We start from the raw sequence: 17,134 nt of genomic DNA on the forward strand, positions 1-17,134 counted from the left end.
TTCTGATACCCAAACCATCATTGATTTAGTGCTTTTATCTGACCGATCTAAAATCTCAAAATGTGGGGTTCTAGAATATGGCCTAAGTGATCATACTGATCTCTAAAGAACTGTAGCAGTGAGGCATTGTCTAGATCATTGAGGGAGGTGGACTGGTCTCCTGTTTTTAATTGTGAAGAGGTGGATAAAGCTTGGCTACTTTTTAAATCATTGTTTTTGAAAACTGTTGATAAAATTGCCCCAGAGAAATCTGTCAGAATTAAATGCAGAACAGAGCCTTGGATGAATTCTGACATACTGTATTGAAAGCTATAAAAATAAGAAATTATTTTTTAAAACAAATTTAGGAAGGCTAAAGATTATTATATTTAGTGAGTATAATAAACAAAGAAATGAGGTGAATGATTAAAAAAGCCAAGACAGGGTTTTTCAATGACAAGATAGAGGAGAATAGGAACAACCCTAGAAAGTTATGGAAGGCACTAAAACTATTAGGATACAGCAACAGAGTGAAGACAAAATCTTTCAACCTGAGTTTGGAAATAGGAGGTACTGTTATATCTGACAAATTAAAAGTAGCAAATAGTTTAAACAAATATGTTACAACCATAGCCAACACTTTGGGGAATATGTTGCCCAGTCAATCAGGGCTCTATGGGGAAAGTCATGTGCAGGATTTTTATCAAAAGAAGGGAGTCCAAACAGATATGTTTTCCCTTGTAAAAGTAACAAATGAAAACATTCTAAGTAAGCTTAAAAATCTCAATCCTAGCAAAGCAACAGGCCTTGATAATATTCCCACAAGATTCATAAGAGATGCTGCAGAAACTATTTCTCCTTGCATAACACATATTACCAACCTGTCCATAGAACTAAGTACGTTTCCAGTTGAGTTCAAAAGGGCGAGAGTAATTCCTTTATATAAAAAGGGAAGCAAAGTAGATCATGGAAACTATCGTCCCGTATCCATTTTACGTTGTCTGTCCAAAGTCAGACAACAAAGGGTTGTTCATGAGCAAATAGATAACTACTTATCATCACACAATCTTTTGTACGAATTCCAGTCAGGATTTAGAAAATCTCATTCTACAGACACTTGCTTACTTTACTTAACAGATTACATTAAAAAACAAGTGGATGAAGGGAAATACTGTGGCATGGTTATGTTGGACCTCCAAAAAGCGTTTGACACTGTGAACCACTGTATTCTTTCAGTCAAACTTAGAGCCTTGGGTTTTAATTCTGCATCTCTACGTTGGATCCAGTCTTATTTGGGGGATAGGGAACAAGTGGTAGATGTGAGTGGTACTATATCAACTCCTCTTCCACTTACATGTGGGGTCCCCCAGGGAAGCATCCTGGGTCCGTTATTTTTTCTGCTGTACATAAACGACATGAAGTCAGCATGTGATTGCAATCTGTATCTTTACGCGGATGATTCAGCTCTTTTAGTGTCTCATCGCAATAAAGCAGAGGTAGAGAAATTACTTAGTTCAGAACTTCAGAAAGTCAGCATTTGGTTATCTGAAAACAAACTGTCTCTTCATCTTGGTAAAACTGAATCAATACTATTTGGATCAAATGATAAGCTAAGGAAGTCACCTGGATTCAGTGTGGTAGTTGGTGATTCTGAAATAACAACTAAGGAATCAGTAACTTACTTAGGCTGCATACTTGATAATAAATTATCTGGGGAGTGCATGGCTCTAAAAGTTCTGTCTAAAGTAAATCAGAAAATACAATTTCTAGCTAGAGTATCTACATTAATAGACAAGCTCTCAAGATTCTTGCTGGGGCCCTAATACAATGCCACTTTGATTATGCCTGCACTTCATGGTACACAACCATTCCTAAGAACAGAAGCTGCAGACACAAAAGAAATTAGTGAGGCTTATTCTTAAACTACACCCATACACACACCTCAACCCAGCTCATTTTAGTAGCCTTAAGTGGCTCAAAGTAGAGGATAGAGTAACATATATAAAAATGTGTATGGTACATAGAATAATTAAAAATAAAGTACCTACATATCTTTGTAATTATTTTTCTCGGGTAAATGCTGTTCACAGTTACTCAACAAGGGGTAGTACCACTGACTTTGTTCTATATAGATTTAAAAGTTGCATGGGTAAGGACTCTTTTCTGTATTCAGCAGCCATCATATGAAATGGGTTACCAGTAGCATTAAAGTCAACAGACAATACTGATCATTTTAAGTCATCCCTAAAGAGCTGGCTGAGAAATAGACAGTAGTATGGTTATTGGAGTTACATGCACTGTATGTACTGAGCAGTAGACAGTAGTATGGTTATTAGAGTTACATGCACTGTATGTACTGAGCAGAAGACAGTAGTATGGTTATTAGAGTTACATGCACTGTATATACTGAGCAGTAGACAGTAGTATAGTTATTAGAGTTACATGCACTGTATGTACTGAGCAGTAGACAGTAGTTTGGTTATTAGAGTTGCATGCACTGTATGTACTGTACTTCCTTCTCTGTTTTATGTTGTATGTCTGGGGATGTTTGGTCCTCTCTATGTTGCCTTGTTTTATTTTTGTTTTATTTCTCCACATACCACTAACATAATTACATTCATTTTAAGACATATGCCTTCACCATATGCCTACACCTGCAAACACTGACACACACCACCAAATGCACACATGTTAAGGACCACAATGGAAATAAGCCCTGTGGCTTTATTGTGTTTATCCTTTTGACTGATAATTGTACAAAGTCATTTTATTTATTTATTTATTCATATAAGCAAATTAAGCATCATCCTTTGTACAAAATACATCATGTCAATAAAGATTTTCAATCAATCAATCAATCTATTTGTGGAGATTAATAATTTCATGGACATGGCTTCCCACAGGACATAATTCAGATGTGACATTTTCTGCGATGACTGGAAAGGAAGAAAGGAGATTGCCTATAACCTTCATTTCGTCATTATTTTACCATGCTGATGACATTAGCATGTCCCTCGGGGGCACTGATTTCATAGACTTTTCTCTAAATGTGTTAGAGCCCATTTTTGGATCATGCCACTCAGTTCAAGGTGTCTGTGTTCATATCAGAACAACACAACAGAGATGAAAAATATTTTACATAATCTTCACTGCAAGAGGAGGTTTAGAAACGGTTACATAGTGTTGCACATTCATTTCATAAGATACCACAACTTGTGAGCTCATTTGGATTTGTGTGTGTGTGTTTTCACCAGAATGCTCCAAAACAACGCCTCCTTTACAGAAGCCAGGAGGAGCAGAGAGAGGTGCGATTCATAGTAAGGTAAGCTCAGTGTCATTACAACAGTGTTAGTGATCAAAGGAACAATGCGTAGGCCAATTTCAACCCCCCCAGCTCGCTGTGTCAGCCCTGTCACTGGCTTCTGAGGACAACTAGTAAAGAGCTGTCAGTAAGGGCAACAGAGAAAGACTTTGTACCAGTAATGCCCCGTGGCGGTGCTATGCTAATTTCAAACTCAGACGGGTGAGGTGCTTTCAGGCCCTCAGAACAACGCACTACTGAGTTTGCATGAGGAGGGAGGTGTGTTGGTCCATATTTTCCCATCCTTTTTATGTCACGATTACACTCTACAGAAAATGCAAAATTTGAATATGTGTCAGTTAACTAAGACTATCAAATAGCCTGACGAGCCAGACCCACATTAAAATGTAGGGTCTGGGCACTCACCGTTCGCAGTGCTCAGTCCGAGGGGCGGGATAATCGGTTGTCTTTCAAATTCCCTCTGCACGCAATAGGACAGCGCTATGAGTCCCATGCCTTTCCCACCAGCGGAGCTAGTTGGCTAGTTCAAACTTTGCCAACTTAATAAAAGCTTAACTCGTGTCACACTGTTCGCCAACAGCAACATTATCTTATTTGTTTTCAAGTAGCAGGGAATTCAAGCCAAACCGTTGCAACTCTGCCATCAATCATTATGTTAAGCCTGCCTAACGACTCTATACACGATTTGATTGGCCTGATAGAAGTTTAATTTTTCGAGCTCACAAGCCAACGGAGAGTTGCTAGACTAGCCCTGGCAGCAAATGTAATTTGCTGCCGCTAGGGTGCATCTAGATTTCTAGGCTAGTATTACACAATAAATGAGCTGAAAATAAATAAAAATAAAAACACGTTTGTGACCCTCCACGGCAACACCAAACTTTGTTTAACTTTGTAAAAGTATAGAAAGCTTAAAAAAAGACTGTTTAGTCAGTGCATTAACTTACTATTATACTGGCTGTCACCATCTTGTGAGAAGAAAGTTTGGTAACACTTTATTTGAAGGGGTCTACATAAGGGTGACATGTAACCGTCATAAGAATGACATGACACATGTTATGTACATTAATGACACATTATTGATGTTTATGACTGTTGTCATAATGTGTCATTCGGTTTTTGGAATGTCAAGTTGACATTGTTTGGGTGTCATCATTATGACAACTTGACATTAGCCAAGATGACATTATTTGACGGGTCTTTGTCATGACAACTTGACATTAGCTAAGAAAATGTAACCCGTTTACAATATTGTCATGACGACTTGACATTAGCCAAGAAAGAAATGCAAGGTGTTTGGCATGATATTGTCATGACAATTTGACATATAACTGTGTTTGGCCTGACTTATCTTCTAGGTTTGTGAAGTGAAGGGCCTGAACAATTGACTGTCATGACACCATTATAATTGTGTCATGAATACTTTCCTTGACCTTAACTACAGTGGTACAGTTTTGACTTGTCATTAAGCTGTCACAAAGAACTATTGCACACCAAAATAGTTTCCTGACAGTGTCATGAATTGTCATGACAACTTGACATAATTGTTTAATTATTACATGAACAAGTTCATATAACTGTGTTTGACCTGACTTATCTTCTAGGTTTGTGAAGTGATGGGCCTGAACAATTGGCTGCCATGACACCATTATAAATTGGTCATGAATACTTTTCTTGACCTCAACTACAGTGGTACAGTTTTGACTTGTCATTAAGCTGTCACAAAGAACTAGTATTACACACCACAATAGTTTCCTGACAGTGTCATGAATACTTACCTTTGACCTAAAGTACAGTGAACCATCTGAGATGTTTCCTGAACATGTCATTATGTGTCATTACTCTATCATGTAGGTCCTATTTCTGTACATTTTACATTTCTGGAACATTGGGTCAGCTATAATGACAATAAATACCATACTCAGTCATGACTTAAAAGAGTTTATTTCAGCAATGCATTTTGCAAAACCATAATACATGGACATGTTACCATGCCAACTAACCTAACTGTGCATGTGGAACATGCATTAAACTATTCACATACTGGTCTTTAAGCACCATTTCATTGCCATCATTTCTGCAGCTTTTTCCAATCATGCACGAGTCTACCCAACACTCCATTACGATGGCGGATTCCTAACCAGTAGTACCATTCAATCATTTTAAGGTGTGTTTTGAGGGACTGAGGGGTTCGATTCCCCCTGAGACGCCATATTTGGTTCTTGTATGTCTGTGTAAGGGGCACTTATTATATTGTAGAGTGAAGTGCTGCCTTTCTAAGGAACTTTTCACAAAAGGAGTAGACAAATGAAAGTACCAAAATAGTTTACCCAGAATATATAGCCCGCATTTCTCAAACAGTATGACAGACATCCCAAGTCTCCCGGAAGTTCCGGGAGTGTCCTGCATATTGATAGCGGCTCCCTGATGCCCGCAAATGAGACAAAATCTCCCGGAATCTAGAGTGAGCCATCAAGAGCGCGCATGCGAGATCGCGTGTGCATCTGAGTGTAGCGCGCACACGACGGGAGGGAGAGAGAGAGCTGGTGGTGCGTGTGTGCCTGAGGGCCACCAAGACAGAGAGCATCCTGATTGGCCTGTTTCGCTAAATCAACCAATCAGTTTTCAGTGTAGGCGGGCTTTTATCTCTTTTCTCCCGAACTTAATCAGTTTAGTGTATATAGTAGGAACAGGAGCATCATGGCAGACCCATTTCAAAGTGGAGGCTACCCGTGTCTCATAAGAATAATTATAAAAAAAATAATGATAGGCCTAGTCTTGCATGCTGCACTGTTCACTTGCAAAACACATGTTGAGGTGAGTTTAACAAGTGTCAATTCATGTGCATATTATTCAGGCCTATAGCCTACTAGATGGCTAGTTGCCAAGGCTACATGAAAAGACCAAACTACCAAAATCTACATATTTTATTTTCACAATTTCTATCTAGGTCTTCCTTATTTGGTGTACTGACTAGACATTATTGAACATATTAATCTGTATTAAAGTAGGCTAAAGTTTTTAAAGCTTTGTGATACCTCCCTGAAATTACTTTTTGCAGGTTGGGATGTCTGGTATGACCTTGTTTCTCTTTTCTGTCCTTTTAGTTGTGAAAATCAGTATTTCTCTTAGTTTTCAACCTTTTAAAACAAGTTGAGAAAAATATACATGTAAAGTAAAATGACCTCAAAGCTCTGATAAAATCTACCTGGGTGTGGTGAGATCTTGCGCTTATCTGTAGGCTACGATGAAATGAAGAAATATTGAGTAGAAGCAGTTCATGTTGCAGGCAAGATTATCATTCGCGCCCTCTGCTCTTCTGCCTCCCGTGTCCAATGAAGAATTTGTCCAATGGAACACTCTCTCAAATCATGCATCCAAACAAAGAACAACCTGCATAGCAGGGCAACAATTCAATTACTCTAGATACATTTTACCAGATCTGGAAATATAACTCATATTCATGAACTGTAGTAGCTTATTCTTTTTTTTAATCTATATACATTCACTACATACATGAAACGTCAGCACTAGCATACCACGTAGTAACATGGCTTCAACATAGCATGAAATAGCACTTCAAATCATTAAACTCATGTTCAACTCCGATTGGATTTTAGCTTATGCAGTATCATCAATACATTTCCACACAATGCATTAAACAACTGAGTCACAGCAAAAAAATGTTTAAGTGCTTAACTCATTAAACACATCTATCATGCCATGTATGCTAGTAACATAAATGACGAACACGTGTAAAACACTCACCGGAGAAAACTCATACAAACTCCTTGTCGTAATTTCGACCTTTTGCTGTTATTCCTTCCTTAGAAGTAGGTTTGGTGGGAAAACCCCTTTTAACTAGCTCTTCAATGTTATTTTTAACTTTTCTTCTCAGTGTGGAAAATCTAAATATGGCTTCAGCTCATTATTCTGCTGTCCTTCTGCTGTTTGCGATTTCTGTCTTCTTCTCTAAGAATCAGTGTAGCAGTTTCCCCTCTATGCTGCGCCACCACTGCCACCTACTGGACAAATACGGTGAGCAGGGAAAACATAACTAAAAGTAATCAAGAAATTAGATATTGAACTAGAATAATGTAATCCTATCAGTAGGCTATTTTCGAGTGGATTACATCTGCAATGCACGTTCAATATGTTGAGTATATCTAATTTATAATGGTGTCATGACAGCCAATTGTTCAGGCTCATCACTTCATAAACCTAGAAGATAAGTCAGGCCAAACACAGTTATATGTCAAGTTGTCATGACAATATCATGCCAAGGAAATTATTCATGACACAATTATAATGGTGTCATTACAATCAACTATTCCGGCCCACCACTTCACAAACCTAGAAGATGAGCCAGGCCAAACACAGTTATATGTCAATTTTGCATTTCTTTCTTGGCTAATGTCATGACAACGGTTTACATTTTCTTGGCTTATGTCAAGTTGTCATGACAGAGACACCCTCAAATAATGTCATCTTGGCTAATGTCAAGTTGTTATAATGATGACACACAAACAATGTCAACTTGACATTCCAAAAACCGAATGACACATTATGACAACAGTCATAAACATCAAAAATGTGTCATTAATGTGCATGACCTGTGTCATGTCATTCGTATGACGGTTACATGTCACCCTTGTGTAGACCCCTTCAAATAAAGTGTTACCGAAAGTTTGTACAAGTTGATTATCGAACTCTCATCCTTGTGTGTCCATTGACAGCTAGGCTACTTGTGCTGAATTCAGTAATCAACTTCTGACAAGGTGGTGACCGGAACAATAATTCAGGTTATACTGACTTAAATAGGGCTGTGAAAGATACAAGTTCAAGCGTTGCCATTTGTGACAACTTTATTCTTTTAATTCCTCTGAACGTTAACCTGCACTAGGCAATATCCACTGAGGTCTGTAGGCGGAGTGGCACTTTGACTGACACACAGGACAGTGTCACCCGTGTTCCACAGCAACAAACTAGGCTGCCTACAGGTGGACCTTAGCCTCGTGAGACCATCCTGATCTTGCGAGCTTCAGTTTTCCACTTGCAGATCAGTCTGGCATCTTTCCGATAGAGAAAATTTGGAGCCGTTCGGCAAACGAACGGCCAGTCAGCGTTGGTTTTGAGGCGGGTTTAGGTGTGACGCAACGAACAACATGATGGCATCCAGAGATGTAGCTATCGCGCAAGTTTTATCCGAATTATAAAGTATTCCTGGGGAAGCTGTGAAGCTATGAGTCTCAGCCATGCAGCTGGGAGAAACGAACGACACAGACATCCTCCACGGCCGATTCCAGTCGGTAATGGAGGAATATACTTTCTTCAGAAGTGTAGGGCCAACCGTGAAAACTTGGTGGGGATTGCCGTTGATGAGGTTCATGTCACATACAAATGGTAAGTTTGAAAACATTAACGTTAGTTACGTTACCTAACTTAATTGTATGTTAAACAAAGGCATTAGAAGAACACTTCTTTCATCTGATTGGTTGATTTGGCCCGTCGATAACTAACATAGGTGGTGATAGACAGATGGTTTATCCAATCAGCTAACCAGTATTTTTGACCCTTCCCAAAAGTTCTCCAACGGAAAGTAGAAATAAATTGGATAAAACTATTGTATCTGCCTAGAGCCACTCTGGATCTGCCATAACCAATCGCTAACGTTTGGTCGTGACGTATGTCATGCTCAAACTAGCGCACAACCTCAACGTCATCGTTCTCAGCCACCCACCTCTGCTCGCTGATTGAACAGGTAAAATTTGGCCTGAGAAAACCCGCAAATATACCAAAATCTCAGACGACGTACTGAAGGGAAATGAAAATTGAGCGGAAGTACGTAGTAGGGCGGAGCCAGGCTAGCAAGACCCCTCTATCCCAAGCAGATCTAGACAGGTGGAGCTGGGGAGGGGGGAGGGAGCAAGAAATTACTGTCATTGTGCAGTGAGTCTACCTGCAGACCGCAGACATTTAAACAAATGCTGAAACGCTGAGGTAAGAATTTCTTTATAATTTATTCACAGTATGAAAGTGTGGGCATTGTGCTGTGAAAAAATGCCAAAATGTAAAATACAACCATTGTAGCAGACACATTCTATATCCCCATATCTTCCAACTTGTTTAGCCTTGGAGGCATAAATAAGTAAATAAAATGTGCAGCACAGATTAATATGTTACTCCCAGGGTATTGACCCATGTTGTTATGACTATCTTGCTCCAGTTGAGTTAATAGAAACACTGTTTTTATGTGTCACTGTTTAATCTGTAATTATACGAGTCTTCCTTGCTGGCAGCTTACAGTACTTTCTTTATCTCTTTCCTTTTTGGTGCAGCCTTGTGGTGCACTTGGACTGTTCTATTTGTTTCTGTTTTCTTGACCTCTGTGCCCCTGAGTGTAGATCTGCCCGGGGCTACACTGAGTCTCTGCTGCACCTAGACTCAACCGTCTATCAACAGACACAAGGAGGGCTATCTGAATGTTACATGGGCTGGAACTGTACTGTTGACCTGACTCTTACTATTTTTGTCAGTGCATCTTTCACTCGGCGCTACTCTGAAATGTTTTCAGGGAGAGACTGAGTGCAGGGGAGATACCCATTAATGTGAGAGCCCGCTGTGGTCACATAGGAGGTGCATTTGTGCTTAGTCTGGACATGCAGTGAGAAGTGGGAGTTTTGTGTGTGTGTGTGTGGGTGTTTCTGTGTGTGTGTGTGTGTGTGTGTGTGTGTGTGTGTGTGTGATGTATGTGTGTATATGCATGTCAAGTCATTCCTGCAGTGTCTGAAATAGATTTGTGTGGAGGCTTAGAAGGCGAAGATGTCATGGTCACCCCATGGCCGTCCCGAGGGATCTGCAGGAGTGATGCTGCAGGAATGTGGCTCTCTAATGCTGCCTCGGGGGCCCCTGTGCAGGGGCAGAGAAGAGAGAGAGCGGCCTGGGCCAGGAGCTAACATTGCGTAACAACAGAATCACTGAATAACAAAATACATTTCAAGAGTTCCAAAATTACTTTTAACGCTCTCTCTCTCTCTCATTCCAGTGTGTTTGTGTGTTGTGATAAATGTCATAATGTGTGTACAACTCATACACAGTGCTTGTGTTTTTCATTCTTATGAACTTGTTTTTGTACAAAATCAAATCAGCACCTTGCCAAAAGAGTTTAAAAATGAATGTAAATAGAGCATTTATGTCCTCATTCCTGATGCACTATACATTTTACATGGATCTGGCCAGAGGAACCTGAGACTTTGAGCTATTTCATTGGTAATAAAAGAGAGATAAAATACCATAGGCTGCCAGTCTTGCAACCGGCTTGAATCAGATTCTGGTTTTGATGGATTGCATTGAGGACCCACTGTGGGTTTTGTTCTCCGACTATCTGTTTGAGACACACTGACCTGATGGTTTTGATTATGAAAAGTTTTGGCTAGAGGTATGAGGCAGAGTGAGCGGGCAGACAATAGAGATGGATGAAACGCTTGGGGGGGGGGGGTGTAAAGGATGACGTGCATAAAAAGCACACTGTGTTCTTGCTCTTTTCTGTAAAACACAAACGAACATAAGCTGCTGCAGTTATTTTAGTGGGAATGCGCAGGGTCAGCATGGGGGTGACATAATTTCATTCCCATCAAAACAAACTCTAATGGTGCTAGCCAGCGGAAAGGGAAGTTATAATGGAATACTTGATGTACAGCGTATCGGCTCCTTTATTCAGTCAATGGCCACTGATGAATGTCGCTGACTCAAAAAGCTGTTTGTCGAATCTCCTCCAATCTCGATCTTGGAGACGGCTTTATCGTAAAAAAAAAAAATGCACTGATGCTCCACGTTCTACCCCAGTGGTCGATTGCCTTTTCTTAATTAAAACTCAGGCCAGCAAATCAGCAGGGGGAAAGACTGGACTAATGACGTGAGCTCGCAGCATTGTTAGTGTGCAGATGATTTAAATCTCATCTGGCCTCCCACGCGTTTCTACTGAACCGACATACTGAGTTGGCACTCTGGTGCCGCAAACTCCCTCTTAATATGAACACAAATAAATCATTAAGCTGGGGACTTTCTGTCCATTTGAGAGCGGTGTGGTGTGGTTGAAAGTAATTGTATAAATTTAACCCTGATTAAAAGTCAACTTTGTCCAAATATTTCGGTGTTTGTATCCAACATTGTTATCGCCTGATCTGATACAGATCCTTCACTTAACCTTCCTTTTCATTCATTCTATTGGTTTCGATTAATCTTTCAAAAAGCTCTGTCAAATATGACACTTCTTACCTCAGTGTCCTTCACCAGTTTCAGGCTTGCCTTCGACATACTTTTCATGTTTGCATCTCTCTCTCTCTCTCTCTCTCTCTCTCTCTCTCACACACGCACACACACACACACGTGTATGTGTGTCTCAAGATTTAAGAAAGCGAGAGAGAGGGAGATAATAACTAACTTTGGATGTCAATTAACTTTGGATGTTAATTTGCAATGAACCACTGGTTGTCCTTCAAATGCTGATATGAGTACTGAAATACTGATTTAGATGGATTGTGTCTGCATTGTGTTTGTCTTGGTGAATTGCTTTCGGATGCATATTCCTCTGGAGGATGCTGAATATTCCTCCTCACCTACATACGCAGTTTCATTCTCTTAGCATTGCACTGCCACCGGTGTCTTTTGATGGAATGTCACAAACCTTGATACCATACCCCTCTGCATGGAAATATAGGACAGAGCCATAATCCTCTATTATCAGACCACTCCAAACCAAACGTACCACTGCCAATCACATGCACACACACTCACTCACACGCACACACACACAACCATACAAGCACACTCTTGCACATAATAATACACAAATCAAATAATTCCTCCATACCCTCATTAGTCATTTGCACATTTAACCGATTCGTAGCCATGAGCCACTGCCCATTTCCTGCGTCCATCCGTGTCACCTCTCCAGGATATTACCCCTGTGAGGCACCTGCCAGCAAGAGTGACTAATTTGTCCTCCATTTGAATGTCCAAAGACCAGTTGTGAGCTGCCAACTGCACAGGCAGCACTGACTAACAAACATCTGGCAGATTTGGAGTGTGAAGACTATGAAAAAGTGAAGTGTGAAGACTCTGAAAAAGAAGCTGAAAGGGGAAAAATGGTGGAAACCATTCAGCCATCACAAACATCCCTGAGGAGGGTTTGGATTAGCATGGAGCTGATGGTGTGTGTTGAAGAGGGCACGTTATATGACGAAGTTCAGGAATGATGGCGTGTTTCACTTGCGGGCCATCTTTCGTGTGCCATGATAACGATATGGCCTCCCTGGCCTGGGCTCTTGGGATCAAATTCAGTATGCACACACACAGCCCATCTGTCCAACTGAGCCCGTAGAGTGAACCCATGTCACAGACACATGGGGCCCTTAATCAGGAAGGGAATCACACATGGGATTTCAGGCACACTGTAAAAAGTTTCTGTAAATTTACACCCAGATTCCAACATTATTCACCGGTTTTCTTTAATAAACAGGACTTTCCGGTCATTAGTAAGACAAATATGTAAAATCAGGCTCCAACACTGTTATTTACCACGCCCGTAATGTTTATTCTGGAACACACGTACTTCCTGTTATCTATTAACGTTACCTTCGTTCTGGTGATGGGAAGCTGTCTGCTGAGAGAAGACGATACGTTGGAATCATACCCAAACCCATCGAAAGCCATCAACACAATAAGGTGAGTTTATCTGTCACCTTTGACCAGAAATACAACGTTTGAAAGCACACTGGTCATGTTTATATTAAGTTGTATAATACAACATCTCTGAATGTTACCCTGCTGAAACGAAGTTAGTAGCAGTGCTATTCAGCTAGCCAAGACCGCGCTTTCGCCCTTCTTAAGCCATGCGTTATCGTTATCACTACACTTGTCGATCAAATTTTACGTTTCTTCATTGCAATCTGGAGCCATCTAAATGTATTGGTATGTGTAGGGTATGCGTAGTTTTTGAAAGTTTAACTCGCGGGATTTACCTGCTATAACACGTGCTTGCTAGCTAAGTCTGCTTAGCATCATCAGTTTAATAAACCAGTGGCCAAATAAACAATATGGCACAAACGGATCAGTGTTGACTGCTGCTTTCAGTGTTTACTTGTATGCATGGATTTCGTCCGTGCTGGTAATTACTTAAAGTTGTGTTAAGTCCTTCAGTTTAGAAAGCTAATGATAGTAGCCTAGCTAGCTCTCCATAGCAGAGGTGGTTGCATGACACGCGTATGGTATTCCTCCCGAGTTCATTTGAGCTAGCGGCATGCAACAGGAAGATGTTTACATGTCAGATATGTGGGCATCAGTCCACTGCGTCTATTTATGTGAGCCATACCTAAATTCATGACAATATACCCAATATAGACCTTCCATGCTGTGTTCCAGATTGCCAAATAAAATTTAAGAGACATGCAGGTCTTGGATTTCCCCTGGGGATCAATAAAGTATCTATCTATCTATTTATCTATCTAGGTCTTTAGACGCACATGTATAGAAACCATAAACAATGTGGTTTTGATAAGACTGACACTATTTCAAAAGCAAGCCCCCTTACTTTGCACACACATTCCTCACACAAACATCTTATCACACCCGCCTCATCACTTTTAATCATTCAAGGGCAGACACACACACACACACACCTTTCATACTCACCTTGCAGACAACTCACATTCACTCACTCCTTACATACATACATACACACACACACACACACACTCAGAGATTACATTCACTTTCTCACTCACACACACACACACACACACACACATCACGAAGAGTTGTTGAGTGCCTTTCTTTTCTTTTGCTAAGGGATGTGCGACCGTAGCTGATGTTGAGTCTTCCAAGCCTACCTGTGACGCCTCGCCTGATATTACTAGGTATGTTTGTTTTCATTCACTAGAGTAATAATGATCAACATATACATATTTAAATCAACTTTTGAACACTAAATGTTTTTTTTTCTGTATTGAATTTTGTTTGGACAAAATCCTAAAATGAATCTAATCATAGTTGACATGTGGATCTATATCTTAAATTGAATATGATAAATTATTTTTTTCAGGTGAACGACAAGGTAATCATCAAAAGTGGATGGTCAGCATTGAATCCTTAATCGTTTGTGAAGGGTCCAACCTCGCCACATTTCTAACAGGCCTTGCGACATGTTTCTCCACCTTCTACATTCTGAATCTGCAATATCAGGAGGAGGCAGCGTGCACCCTTGAATTCATCCAGGTAAGTTCATGTCAGACTTTCGAACCAGAATTTGTTTTATGTGTGGTATGTATTGGGGGGGTTGTGTAGTAGTCTACTATGTAGTTATAAGCACTACTATACAGGATTACACCCTCTGTAGAGAGCGATCATGCATAGTACTGCTGTAATAACCATAGAACACTATACTTCTACTTCATACAACTGATTAAATCAAATATAAATGCTGTTACAGTAAGTAATAAATGTCAGTTAATTTCATTGTGAGAAAGTGTGTTAACGTTACAAATTCACATCCGATTCATTCACTTTGGCACAATTTTCCTCTACATGAATCCTAGTGTACCCTATCAGTTTTTGTAACTCTCTCTCTTTCTCTCTCTCTCTTTCTTTCTCTCACAGAAAAAAGGCCCAGAAGAAGCCTAAGAACAATCACTAATAAGTAAAGTGAATGTTATACTTGATTTCTCATGAATGTTACTTGATTTCCTCCCTGATTATCATTTATACTCATCTCTGTACTTTAAATTCTTCTGGACATAATCTGTCAGTTTATTCATTCTCACATGTACACAAGCCCAATGCGATGCAATGATATTGATAATTATCTGTGATAATTATTCTGTATCTTATTTGATTTTGAAATAGTACTACTGTAGATAACATGTCTACATTTTACATACATATGTGATACACAAGCCTAATGCGATGTTTTTATTTTCCATGATAATTCTTTTGTACCTTATTCCAGATTTTTGAAATACAACTAGATCACGTGTCTACATTATACATTCATACGTGATACACGAGCCTAATGTGATGTTTTTGTTTTTCATGATAATTCTTTTGTACCTTATTCCTTGTTTTTTGAAATACGATTTTCAAAATACAACTAGATAGCGTGTCTACATTTTAAACGGGCCTAATGAAATGTTTTTGTTTTCCATTGTAATTCCTCTGTGTCTTATTGCCTGTTCTTTGAAATCCGATTTTCAAAATACTACTATGTATCTACATTTTACATTCATACATGATACACGAGCCTAATGCGATGTTTTTATTTTCCATGATCATTCTTCTGTGTCTTATTTCCTGATCCTGAAATACGATTATAGTCAGTCTACATTTTCCAAAATTACTATCTTGCTTCATGTCCCTTTATCTTTCAAAAAGATTACTTTACTGTTAGACTGTCAAGTAAGTGCTGTGAAATAAAATATCTGTTAAATTACAAATAAGTAACTGATGTGAAAACATGGATTTTTATCTTTAAAATGTTGATTTGAGAGTGGATGAACTCAATATATGGCACTTGTTTCCTGTAATTGTAAAAAAATAAAGACCTGTTGTGTAACTAACTCGAAGATCACATTTTTGTCTTGTTACCCAACATGAAAATTATGTTATACAGGAATTTAATGTTATGGTAGTCTGCCGTTAAACAACGGGAAGCTCCTGGAAATCCTGCCAGTTGTTTCCTGTTAATTTACAGGAAATTAATGTTGTTATTTTACATTAACTTAATGTTAAACCAGGGCACCGTTAAATAACAGGAATCTCCTGGAAACTCTGCTGCCAGTTGATTCCTGTTTTTTTACGGGAAAATTTCTTACAGTGCAGACATCATCAAAGAATCATGCATATTCTGAGTGCAATTGGAAGGTAATTCTGTTTATCACCAAAACGTATTGAAGGTTTGTTACTGCTGTAAGACTGGACAGATGTTCCAAACATACTAAAATAGCGAACTATAATCCCTGTCAGCTATACTGGTTGGTATTGGAAATAAGATTAAGGATTTTAAATGTCTGTTTTGCCAATAAGGTTGCTAGCTAGTTTGTTTGCTAGTTGAGCTAATCAGTCCAAGTGGAGAAGGAAGTGTTGCATCATGGGTAGCTGTCATCAAACAAAGGGCTGTTTGTAATTTCTTTAGCTTGCAATAGTTAAGGCTCATTGTTATTTAGCTCCCATCTGAGAGAATTAATAACTCAGTAATATCCTTTACTGTCTTGCGTCAGCATTTCTGAGACAACATAGGCTGTGTTCACTCTCTTTCATTTATTGCACGAGATCAAAGCATTCCCTGGCATCCACACTTGTACTGAAAGCATCCACACTACATCCACACAGAGTCCCTGTTGCTATAGGGCTTATTCGCAAACACCGCCGTGGCCATATTGTTGATATGACATTCCAGTTCTATAGGCTATTCTATGTGACAATCGCCTGTAGCGCGTAAATTTGAGTTGAGCAGAGCACAGTAACGGCCTCATCTCGTAGTAGATAAAGTAGATAAAGTAGAAGTAGATAAACTTATGGACCCATATCTAATAGACTCAATAGCATTAAGTAAAGATCCGTCATTATTGTCAGCTGTTGCAATTACCCCGATATTTATTTATAGCCTAACTGTCTTGTTTGTTCATACATATCGGCACACGTCGCCGCTGAAGGGGACAAGGCTTTAAAGTCGCCTGAGTCAAGGTCGGCGAACTTATATTTGTTCCACCAACGACATCGTCTAATCGCAGAGAATAAAGTTGCATCTCATTGGACTGCAATTGTATCTTGCGTTTGCCTGTT

The 17,134-nt window shown here is 39.5% G+C and overlaps 2 long non-coding RNA genes across 2 annotated transcripts in view; both read left to right on the plus strand.

The window, feature by feature from the left end:
• Positions 1 to 3,212: 3,212 nt before the first annotated feature.
• Positions 3,213 to 17,134, plus strand: part of LOC143126278 (uncharacterized) — a 33,939-nt gene continuing 20,017 nt past the window's right edge. Inside the window, exon 1 of the long non-coding RNA XR_012987440.1 lies at positions 3,213 to 3,301. This is a non-coding gene — a long non-coding RNA (uncharacterized LOC143126278). The remainder of the gene's footprint in view (positions 3,302 to 17,134) is intronic.
• LOC143126277 (uncharacterized) lies at positions 12,764 to 14,570 on the plus strand. The gene is made up of 3 exons (XR_012987439.1): positions 12,764 to 13,024; positions 14,147 to 14,214; positions 14,400 to 14,570. It is a non-coding gene; the product is annotated as an uncharacterized LOC143126277 (long non-coding RNA).

Source organism: Alosa pseudoharengus, unplaced genomic scaffold (assembly GCF_046254945.1).
Source record: "Alosa pseudoharengus isolate Yale_2024_CS ecotype anadromous, Long Island Sound unplaced genomic scaffold, YU_APseudo_1.1 YU_APseudo_1.1_scf_16, whole genome shotgun sequence".
NCBI lineage: Eukaryota > Metazoa > Chordata > Actinopteri > Clupeiformes > Clupeidae > Alosa > Alosa pseudoharengus.